Source organism: Ochlerotatus camptorhynchus, unplaced genomic scaffold (genome assembly GCF_037179485.1).
Source record: "Ochlerotatus camptorhynchus isolate MF236.1 unplaced genomic scaffold, CSIRO-AGI_Acam_v1.1 ptg000505l, whole genome shotgun sequence".
Taxonomy (NCBI): domain Eukaryota; kingdom Metazoa; phylum Arthropoda; class Insecta; order Diptera; family Culicidae; genus Ochlerotatus; species Ochlerotatus camptorhynchus.
The window spans coordinates 32,472-43,688 of NW_027040990.1; the positions used below are offsets into that span (position 1 = coordinate 32,472).

The 11,217-nt window shown below is 36.5% G+C and overlaps 1 long non-coding RNA gene across 1 annotated transcript in view; it reads right to left on the reverse strand.

Annotated features, from left to right (window-relative positions):
- The window catches only part of LOC135712844 (uncharacterized), a 37,644-nt gene extending 31,388 nt beyond the window's left edge, over window positions 1-6,256 (reverse strand). Inside the window, exon 1 of the long non-coding RNA XR_010518683.1 lies at window positions 6,107-6,256. This is a non-coding gene — a long non-coding RNA (uncharacterized LOC135712844). The remainder of the gene's footprint in view (window positions 1-6,106) is intronic.
- Window positions 6,257-11,217: the final 4,961 nt, after the last annotated feature.

Genomic DNA, 11,217 nt, shown 5'->3' on the forward strand with positions numbered 1-11,217 from the left:
ATGGTGCGACCATACCACATAAAATTGGGATGATATCCCGAATTGGTGGTTAGGCGCATCTTATGGTTATTGTTTATGCGGGATATTATATCTGCTTTTTGCTATTACATCATTATTTCATACATTATTTGATCGATATTACATTTTTTTTTGCTGTGCAAACTGGTCAAACCGAAACACAACACGGAGTAGTAGTGGAGGGCACAGTTCCATCCATTTCATTTTCTTGCTTTTGGAAAGGACGGAGCAAACAATATTGAAGAGCTACTTATTTTAATTTCATTTATTGCGGATTTCATACCTGATTAGACTCCTGCACTAAAAATAAGTACACAGTAATATTTTCGCACTGGTCATAAAGTTAAATATGGAGCTTCTTAAAGCTTTCTAGAGCTTTATTTCAACAGTGTAGCTTGCTAGTAATGTTCTAAAGCTGTTACTGCTTTCAAATAAGTCATTTTTTTAAATTTTCTGGCATGTGGGAAAATATTACTGTATTACTGTAAAATATTTTTTTTTTGCACAGGAGTTTAAATTGGTGCAAAATGCGCAATATGAACAACAATAAAGCACCCCCTCTCTCCATCCGTGGTTTGCTTATTGAAAACCGGAAGGATAATACCGATACGAATGATGTACTGCAAAGGGCAGGCATTAAGATGTGCGCTGTTAATAAATCCATGACGGAAATGACCGAAAATTCACGGTTGCAGTTATGAAACCAAAAATTGGATTGCGTCAACAAAAATGATTAAAATTTTGACACAAGCACAGCGCTGGTGCAGATTTAATACAGTGTTGCCAGTAGCTTTGAGGATCATGAACATTTCTAACCACGGGTGCCAAACAGTGCCAATTTATAGTGCCCACCTGTATGTTTGGCATACTGTGTCGTGTGGCCAACCCTTGCGTCCATCAGGTTTTACCCTGAATATCTTAAGCTGTCCAAGTAGTCAAAATCAGTAATCAAACATTTCCATAAAATCCTCTTTTCTTTGCTCTATTTCTCCTTAAGTCGATGGAAATCTAGGCTACTCCGACCGCACTCCTCATACAAATTTCCGAAATTTAACTCCTTAGCTTGATATCATCCCTAACTCCATGGTCCCTCAATAATCAAATTAGGAAGACGTAACTGTCGAATAAGATTTTCATTAAGCCCCATTATGGCAGGTAGAGGGTATGTGAAATAATAGTAGTGACTGTAGTGACTAAAATAACGTAAATAATGACTCAATAGTGACTTTTTTTTATTGCGTTTCAAGCTGGAGCTGCGTGACAGCTTAGTTTTCAAGACTTGACCCATTTGAATAAATTTTGCTTCTATCTTTGACAATACAGCAGAAGGACTAGCCTATGTTGGCCGCTTGAACACTGGATTCCGTATGTATTGTTTCAAGATAGTTATTGAAAAAATGCTAAATTATGTAAGTTACGAAAACCGCGCGAATTTCGACGAAGTTCAAAACAACCAACTAAAGAAAAAAAAGACTTATTATCATTTAAAGAGTGCCACCAAAATAAATGTGATAGCGTATGTTGGCAAGTTGATTAATTTTGGTTTCCTCCCTAGATATTCTACTTATTTACTACTGAGCTTTGTATCAAATTAGTTAATTTAAAGAACGTATCAATCATTTCAAGATTTCGCAACCGCACCGAACAAATTCTATACTACATAAGCTCAAAAGCGTTTGACAAGCTCTACCGAATTGCGCATCACTTCTGCGTAAGCTCCGTAGACGTAGGCGCATTGAATCCGACAGTCGGCAAAGGTTTAACCTGTACCAACACCGCTTAAGGAACAACCTCAAGTCAGTAAAACCGTTTAGAGCTAAACATCTAAATTACGTAAGATACGAAAATCGCGCAAATTGTGAACGCCACGCGAAATAACCGTAGAGAAAAACAGCTTATTATCACTTAAAGAGTGCCACCAAAATAAATGTGATAGCCTATGTTGGCAAGTTGAATAATTTTGGTTTCCTCCCTAAATATTCTACTTATGTTACTGTTGAGCTGTTTCAATTTAATTATTTTACCGCACGTATAAATTATTTCAAGATTTCGCGACCGTACCGAACAAATTCTATACTACAGAAGCTCAAAAAAAACTTTTAATGAGCTCTACCGCATTGCGAATCACTTCTGCGTAAGCTCCGTAGACGTAGGCGCGTTGATTCCGACAGCCGCGAAAAGGTAAACATGCATCAATAGCTACGTAGATTTTTTAATAGTTCATAGATTAACATTGACTGCTGTTTACAAATGTAAGTACTTGAAACCTAAGAAATAAGTTAACTCAAATGCTTTAACCGCATATGTAAGAGATTTCGCGTATTGAGAGAATAATATAGTAATCAAGTACAGCAAACTAAACCTCCAAAAGTTTAAAAGTCATATACCTCTACTTTTACTTATTTCCTAAACTATTCCTCTCCTTGTTAATCTGCTTAATGCTATTGGTCTGCTTGCGTTTTCTTTTTAAAGTTCAAGACTAAATAAGAAGATTTATTCTACAACTTTAAAGGTTAGTTGCCTCCCTAAGCGGACCCCCCGCATCCTAATTCTTTTGTTGATCTACTTAATGTCATTAAACTTTCTGAAGTTTCTTATTTAAGTTCATTTGATGATTATGATATCTCATTAGTCTAATTTAATAAATTATTAAAAGCTCTAATTCACCTAATCAATCTTAACCCATGCTTTATTAAGTACCTGCACTAGTGCTTGTAATCTAAAATTAAACGTGTTTCAAGTACTTTTGATTTTGACCTATACCTATTTATTATATCTTAGTTCGACCCAGGTAACACCTTCATGTGACTAAAATGCTTCATTTTGAAGTTAGTTTCCAAGCTGATTTTAAAATTATATAGGGTATATGCTCCAACTATGCTCACACGCTTCCACTATGTCGTCCCACAAAATTACGTATGGATATGTCACAATAGAAGCAAGCCACAGTGGAAATCCCGAGCCATAGTTCAAACACTTATCCCAAATCAAAATGAAGCACATATAAGATTAGTTACAATACCATGTACACAAATGGTGTTTAACATTGTTGCATGAGTAATACTTCAATGAAAACAACAATAAAAGCTTGTCACGCAAGTAGAAGGAGCACCGTTGGGCACTTTCTGAAATATTTCAATAGTATAATTCCCTTGCAAAGCCACATAAATCTATCTGCGTAAAAATAAATAAAATAAGAGTGATTTGCGGCAAAACCCGCCAGTATCACACCCAACGTCAGTGCCTATACGTAAGCGTACTACGACGCGGCTCTCAATAAAAGGAGTAACAAGTGTGATACTATCACTGCTGTCTGCTAGACTAGATCTTTGGTTCTCTCATGCAGTGGTTTATCAGAGAGGGGAAGCTTAGTAATCCCCATTGCCTGCCCATGACACCATTCTATCGCGGCATGAGCCAGCAACGCCGGCCATAAACCTACCGTCTCCAAAACTCCACTATAAAGCATGAAATTAAGCCCGCCCACCAACAGCAAGGTGCAATAACTAGCCAAGGGGAGGGAAATAGTGACTTTAAAACAATAAAATAAAGTCCTAAATAGTGGCATTTATCGATCGGAAAGATATGGCTTTCGTTGATAGCGATTGTCTCTTCGAGAAATCTTATAAACTCACAAACTTATCATGCGCATTTTTCTTGCTTCTTGAAAATAAAACAAATGGTGTGTGGTTCCTATATATTTGACCTCTAAACATAAGTATGAATTGAACAAGTCAGTGCCAACATTTCAAAGGGGCGTAATTGCATTTGTAAACAATGGCTTTAGCCGTCGATTTCTCGCGAATAAAAGCTCACTCATGAAAAATAATGACACCAGAAGGTAGCGGAATGTTTCCTCTACCAGCTAGCATTGTAATTTTGCAGAGGTAAGATTTCATTCGCGAGAAACTGACGGCTAAAGTCATTGTTTACAAAAGCAATTACGCCCCTTCGAAATGTTGGCACTGAAGTAAGAGCACGGTCCACTTCGAATCTTCATTTTCTTAGTCTGTACTCTTTATGGGGGTAACATTAAGCAATAGAAAATAAAGGCCCAAGCGTAATGACAGCGGAAGCGGAACGGCAGCGGGAGCGGAAAAGCCCGATCTGAGTAAGCCAACTTGTCGGATTGAAAACTAGTTAGAACCAAATCGACTTCGGTTAGGCATCTTGATGTCAAACTTTCCGTTTCCGTTCCGCTTCCGCCCACATTGCGTATAGGGCTTAAGGCATGTAACGAAAAAGAGGGGGTGTTTTCAAACGGATATTTCTCCAAAGCATTAATGTGAAATATGACATGCAATATGTCAATCGACGGGGACTCTATCCAGCAATTTTTTGGCATATAGTACAAATAGTTAAGCAACTTCGAATTTTAACAAAAATTGGAAGCATCACAATTTCCCATACATTTGCTTAGACCACAAGGTGTCTTTCCTAATAGAGCCATCACATAGTTGGTACCAAACGAAACAAGCCGAAGCCGCATTCTCATTTGTATCGTTTAACACATGCTCAACATAGATGATATGTGGACCAGAGTAAAGGCTCACCGAAAGCAGCTTGCAAGAGCGCTCCAGCCAGAGAAAAAGTTAAGAAGCAACCGCCACTGTTCGGGTACAGTTGCCATCTCATAATGATCATCCCGCATTCCAGTCCCAATCGTCTAATTGTTCGAAACAAATTAATTGGTAGTAGGTTCAATTAGCCATTGCATTGATCAATTAATTTATTTCGAACCATAAACAATCCAACGATAAATCACAAGAAGCTCACTATGCCTCACCTGTTCACTATGCTCCTCCTTTCCCTATGCTGCAGTTCATTGCAAGAACTGCCATTACATTTGTAAAAATATGCACAGGATGTAATAAATCCAAATTGATTTGTAAGAGAAATTTGTTTTGCGTGATGTTTCAATATTAAGTGCAGAACGAGTGACGAGTATAGGCCGGATTTGTTTCGCCACTTCAATATTGGGGGGTGATATAAAATAAAAATAAAATTTGCATCAGCCTTATAATTATTTATCACAGGATGTAATAAATTAGAAATGTTTTGCATGTAAGTTCAATACAACTTACCTGAACCAAAGGATACGTAAGTATTTTTTTCAGTCATACATTATTATTGATAAATCCGGTAAAAGATTTTTAATTAATATCAGCCAATTATAAGCAAACAGTATAATTGGGCAAGCGACGCTCTTGATTTGGACGTATCTACATAGGCTTGCAACATATGTTGGTGCAAATTCTAACATAAATAAAAACAGTTTTATTTATTATGTAACGCGAAAACTTATGAGCACGCGGTACTCAAATAAGCGTTAATATAAATTTATGAAATTGTTTTTTTTTCTTGTTTATGCTGGTAAATCAGCTGCCCAACTAGATAAAATATATTGAACCTACTTTCAAGTTGTCAGGTTACAGGTCACATAGAACAAATCGCATGTAGCAGGTTCTCCTGCTTCTCTTTGCCACTGTTGTATTATGAATAATAAATCGACACTCGCAAGCCAACGCCAATTTTTGTTTTAAGCACAGCTATTTATAATTTCATGCACATACAAAATAATCATGTGACTTTCTAACGTAAAAACGCTAAACATGCTCAACGAATTTGTGCGCAAAGGTGCAAATTTAGAAGTTGCTCAAACATCCAACGAATCAATAAAAAGAGATTCTTTTCATCGATTATACATTTTTTCTACTTTCGACGATATAATTTAATTTCATGCAATTTATGCTGTACGAATTAATACTAAAATCTAACATGTAATGCAAATACAGTTTATGGCCGTAGCTCGTTTTGCACCGTTGGTGCGGATTTGATGAATAGAATCACTCACTAGTTGAAGATGATAGGATATTTGGAAAAAAAAATCCAAATCCAAAAAATCATTCTACAAATATTATAAGCATATAAGATACTCCCAATGAATGGTCTGTGCGATTAATTGATAACCGTAGTCAATTTAGTTTGAATGGATTGATAACACATTATCATCATTGACAAGGCATTAGGGCAACCAATGATAATTGATCTATTTAAAATTTATAATACATGCTCACTTCATACTTACATGCAAATAAAGTTGAAAATGGAATGTTGATTTCACTATTCCGATCACTTCTGAACAATCGAATTAAATTGATATGCTTAAAAGACAAAATATTGAATACTCAAATCAAACCCGGGTGGATAGTTGACACCAACAGGACAGAGCCGAAGATGAACTACTACTACTAGTACAGTAAACCAGCTGGAGAGAGTTTAACGCGAAGAGTATCCAACATATGGACTCGTTGGCGAGTACCCGCTCTTGATCTCTCTTGATAGTGTCGATTTGACAGAAGCCAGTCTAAAAACAAGTCTATTGACGAGGGCACAGTAACTCAATGAGGTACAGAGAGAGGTGAAGCAGATCGTGAAATAGGGTTGTATTAGTAAACCAAAAAATCAACGTAAACGCAAGTAGTGACGTCACTACTTGCGTGTACTTGCGTGTATCGTACAGTGGTTGTGTGAGTGATTGCTTCACCTCGGTAATCCAGCTCATTGACAGTAACTCATTATTTGACAGATAAAGGGATTTATAGCAATGAACTCGATTACCGAGGTGAAGCAATCGGTTAAGTGTGTGAGGAAAACCCCTGTACGATACAAGCAATTAGTGACGTCACTACTTGCGTTTACGTTGATTTTTTGGATTACTAATCCAACCATATTTCACGATCTGCTTCACCTCTTTCTGCACCTGGGGGGGAGGTGCTGTCAAATCAGCCTACTGATCATTCTTGTATGAAACTGGTTCCAAACGTAAACAAACGCTGTAGGTTTCTTATGGCTTGTTTACGTTTGGAACCAGTTATGCGAGGTAGGCGACGATTGTTCGTATTTGACAGCCACCTCCCCCACTTGGAGTGCACGGATGGATTTGAGTTCACTCTCTCGACAAAAAGTGACACAACAGCGGGGCCCTGTTTACTGAAATTGAACACATGAATAACATTTGAAACGGGCCTATCAACTTTAGTACACAAAACTGGTTGAGCCCTTTTCGCACTAACCGAATACGCCCACGCAAAATAACAACACCATCGGGTAGGGGAAATTCTCTCCTTCCAGATAGTGCTCTTGGTTTGCGTGGAGGTTCTTTGGTTCTCGTGAAAATGACTAAGCAAATTGTTTACAAATTTTAATGGGCCCTTTTCATATGTTACGCAAGCATTATTCATATGTTCATTTTTAGTAAACAGGGCCCCGCTGTTTTGTCACTTTTTGTCGAGAAAGTGAACTCAAATCCATCAGTGCACTCGTCTATAGTAAAGCCCTACAGTAAAAGTATGGACGTCTGTCAAAAGTTGTTCTAATCGAACCGTCAAAATGTACCGCTTTGCTCGATTGGCAAATCAAAGTTGGCACTCGTGGAGAATAGACGAACTATGAAAGTGATGATGGTTTTAAAAATTTTCCACGGAGAGCTATACGAGTGCAATCTTAAAATGCTTTTATTTTGAAAATGGAGTTGTAGAAAAGCTGAAATCTATGCATACACCTTAAAATCTGAAAAGAAATTATTTTTTTTATATTATATATCTATTGAGTAGCCCTTAAGTTTTCTACTAACGTAGCATCAACCAGATTTAAATAAAATGCTCCATTTGCAAAATAAAGGCATTTTAAGATTCAATTCGTATACCTCACCGTGTAAAATTTTGAAACCATCATCACTTTCATAGTTCATCTATTCTCCACGAGTGCCAACTTTGATTTGCCAATTGGAACAGCTTTTTTTTCAGTTTTGTGGTGACAGTCGTCCATACTTTTACCGTGGAAAATTTTGAAACCATCATCACTTTCATAGTTCTTCTATTCTCCACGAGAGCCAACTTTGATTTGCCAATTATGGTTCTAGGTGCTTAATACATAGGTGACACAAAATTCACATTGTTGCTAGTGTTTTATTTTTCGTTAATGTTCATGACAATTGACTAAAGCCTTACAGTAAAAGTATGGACGTCTGTCAAAAGTTGTTCCAATCGAACCGTCAAAATGCACCGCTTTGCTCGATTGAAACAGCTTTTTTAAGTTTTGTTGTGACAGTCGTCCATACTTTAACTAGAGGGCTTTACAATTGACCACTTTGACAAGCAGTTTTGGCGTGACTTACCAGCGATTTCACAAAACTGGACCAACAAATTTCTATTTATTATGAAACGCACAAATATTGGCTACTTTTCTCGTGTTTCAAGAAAAAAATAATCTTAAAATAATGTTTTTTATAAATTATTGAAACAATTTTCAACGATGTTATCGTACACTCATTAAAATGATAAGTTGAACTAAATACTACTAACAACAATGATACTGTATTGAATAATCTTTGTTTGTTTCCGGAAAAGAATGTATTGAGATTGAAAAAAAAATGATTCTACTGCAATATTTACTTTGCTATGATTCTTATTGTAAGCACGGCTAATTCAGATTCCAGCCCTAGTACTCGAACTTCATGAACCAGTTACATCAACTTATATAATTTAGTCGTTGATTTATTGCACACAGGTGCATTAAGAAAGATTTGAACAAACCACACCACCGAAACGGAACATAAATTTGTCACTGCTATTTCTAGATAAACATTTCAAATGGACCTATCTGCATTGATTGATTCTCTTCATCGACTTTCTCTTTCGTTAATAACTCAGCTGCAAAACCTTTTCCTGTCGTATTTGGCGTTTTGGACGCTAGATTAGAACCTCCTTTATCAAACTATGTGGCTAAATTAGCGCGAAATCTGTTTGCATAGCAGTGGTTATCAAAAGAGAAAGTCGATGAAGAGAATCGATCAAAGCAGATAGGACCATTTGAAATGTTCATCGAGATTTGTCTTCACTCTAGCAAAACGAGCATAACGTTGCACTGCATTCCATGTCGGGAGAGCTGTTCTTACTTCATGCTATTGGCAAATCAAAGTTGACACTCGTGGAGAATAGATGAACTATGAAAGTGATGATGGTTTCAAAATTTTACACGGTGAGGTATACGAGTTCAATCTTAAAATGCCTTTATTTTGCAAATTGAGCATTTTATTGGCAAATCAAAGTTGGCACTCGTGGAGAATAGAAGAACTATGAGAGTGATGATGGTTTCAAAATTTTACACGGTGAGGTATACGAGAGCAATCTTAAAATGCTTCTATTTTGCAAATGGAGCATTTTATTTAAATCTGGTTGGTGCTATGTTAGTAGAAAACTTAAGGACTACTCAATAGACAAATAATACAGAAAAATTAATTTCTTTTCAGATTTTTAGGTGTACACATAGATTTGAGCTTTTCTACCACTGTAGCAGCAACCAGATTTAAATAAAATGTTCCATTTGCAAAATAAAAGCATTTTAAGATTGCATTCGTATACTTCCCCGTGGAAAATTTTGAAACCATCATCACTGTTATAGTTCTTCTATTCTCCACGAGTGCCAACTTTGATTTGCCAATTTAAATCTGGTTGATGCTACGTTAGTAGAAAACTTAAGGACTACTCAGTAGATATATAATATAGAAAAATTAATTTCTTTTCAGATTTTTAGGTGTATGCATAGATTTCAGCTTTTCTACAACTGTAGCAACAACCAGATTTAAATTCAACGCTCAATTTTCAAAATAAAAGCATTTTAAGATTGCACTCGTATACCTCTCCGTGGAAAATTTTGAAACCATCATCACTCTCATAGTTCTTCTATTCTCCACGAGTGCCAACTTTGATTTGCCAATTTGAACGAGCTCAATCTTGAAGTCAGTCGTGGCCCAGTGAAATCGAGCGCAGACACCGAAAGCATCACACCTCAACAGTCCTTGATCGAATCCCAAATCAGCTACAATAAAAAAAGGCACAACTGTGAAAGCTCCCCCTGCCTGATGTTTATTTTTCGATTTATTTTTAGAAATCGATTAAATATATGTGTCAAAAGAAGAAGTAAATTTCATGTGATTTTCACACAAACTTTACTTCGATTGATTTATGACACATATATTATATTGTGGTGAAAAGTGTAGCTTATGCTTATGGGTTTCAAATCCATTTCAGTTAATTATTATAATTTGATCGATTTTCATTTATCATACGACGATCATATAAAAGTTACCAAATTATCAGCATTGTAAATGTATCAGATATTCATATAGAATTTACCTGGCACATTTTCAATCATATAATTTTCAATGGATTATCTTATAGCGCAAATTTATAAGATTTCTACATAACAGGAATATGTCATATTGGTTCAGTGTAGATGAGACAAATGAAAGAAAATCATTCACTAGTGTGAAATTCTAGAATTGCGAGAAATGCCAACGAATTGAATTGCGAGAAATTCTAGAATTGCGAGAAATGCTGGTCACAAATGCCTTACCAAATTGATTTCCTACGCAAGTGATCAATCTTTGATGTGAATTACGCGAATAAACACAAACAGCAGTGTATAGGCAGGATTGTAATAATAATTTAAAAAAATAAAATAAAATAATAATAATAATAATTATAACAAAAAATAATAATAATAATAACATAATAATAATAATAAGAATAACAATATATACATATGTATCAAAAAAAAAAGGCATGCGTCAATAAATCTCCCTTCTTACTAAAATCGTTATCATGATGCTCATTGGTCAGAAGAAAAGGGGAAATGAAACGATCTTGGGTATAAATAAGAGAGCACAAACTGCGCTCTCGGACTTTTTCGGCAGATGCGGTACAAGCCACAACAGCAGCAGCAGTAACCAGCAGCAGTATTAACCAGCAGCAGTAGTAACCAGCGGCAGTGTAACAACAACAGCAGCACCAGCACCTATCCGACAATAAGTCGAGTAAGCGAGTGGCATCGCTCTCGCCTGTTAGTAAAGATTTTCGAGGAACCTGCGGCTGGATCATCCAAACCAAAGAATATGGCAAATCTGCCTGGGTTCGATTGTCCAGCCGGTCGCGACAATGGCACGGCAAATGAACCAACGGCTCCCCCAAAGTAAGTTTAAACAAAATGATAATAGTATCTGGGGTTTCGGTGGAGATAGACGAAACGCCCAATAGCTTGTGCATCCGGTGGTAAAAGACGGACAGCAATAATAATAAAAAAAAAACTGATGCAGGAGGGTAGAGTTTTGCAGAATACTGGGTTCCGGTGGAGATA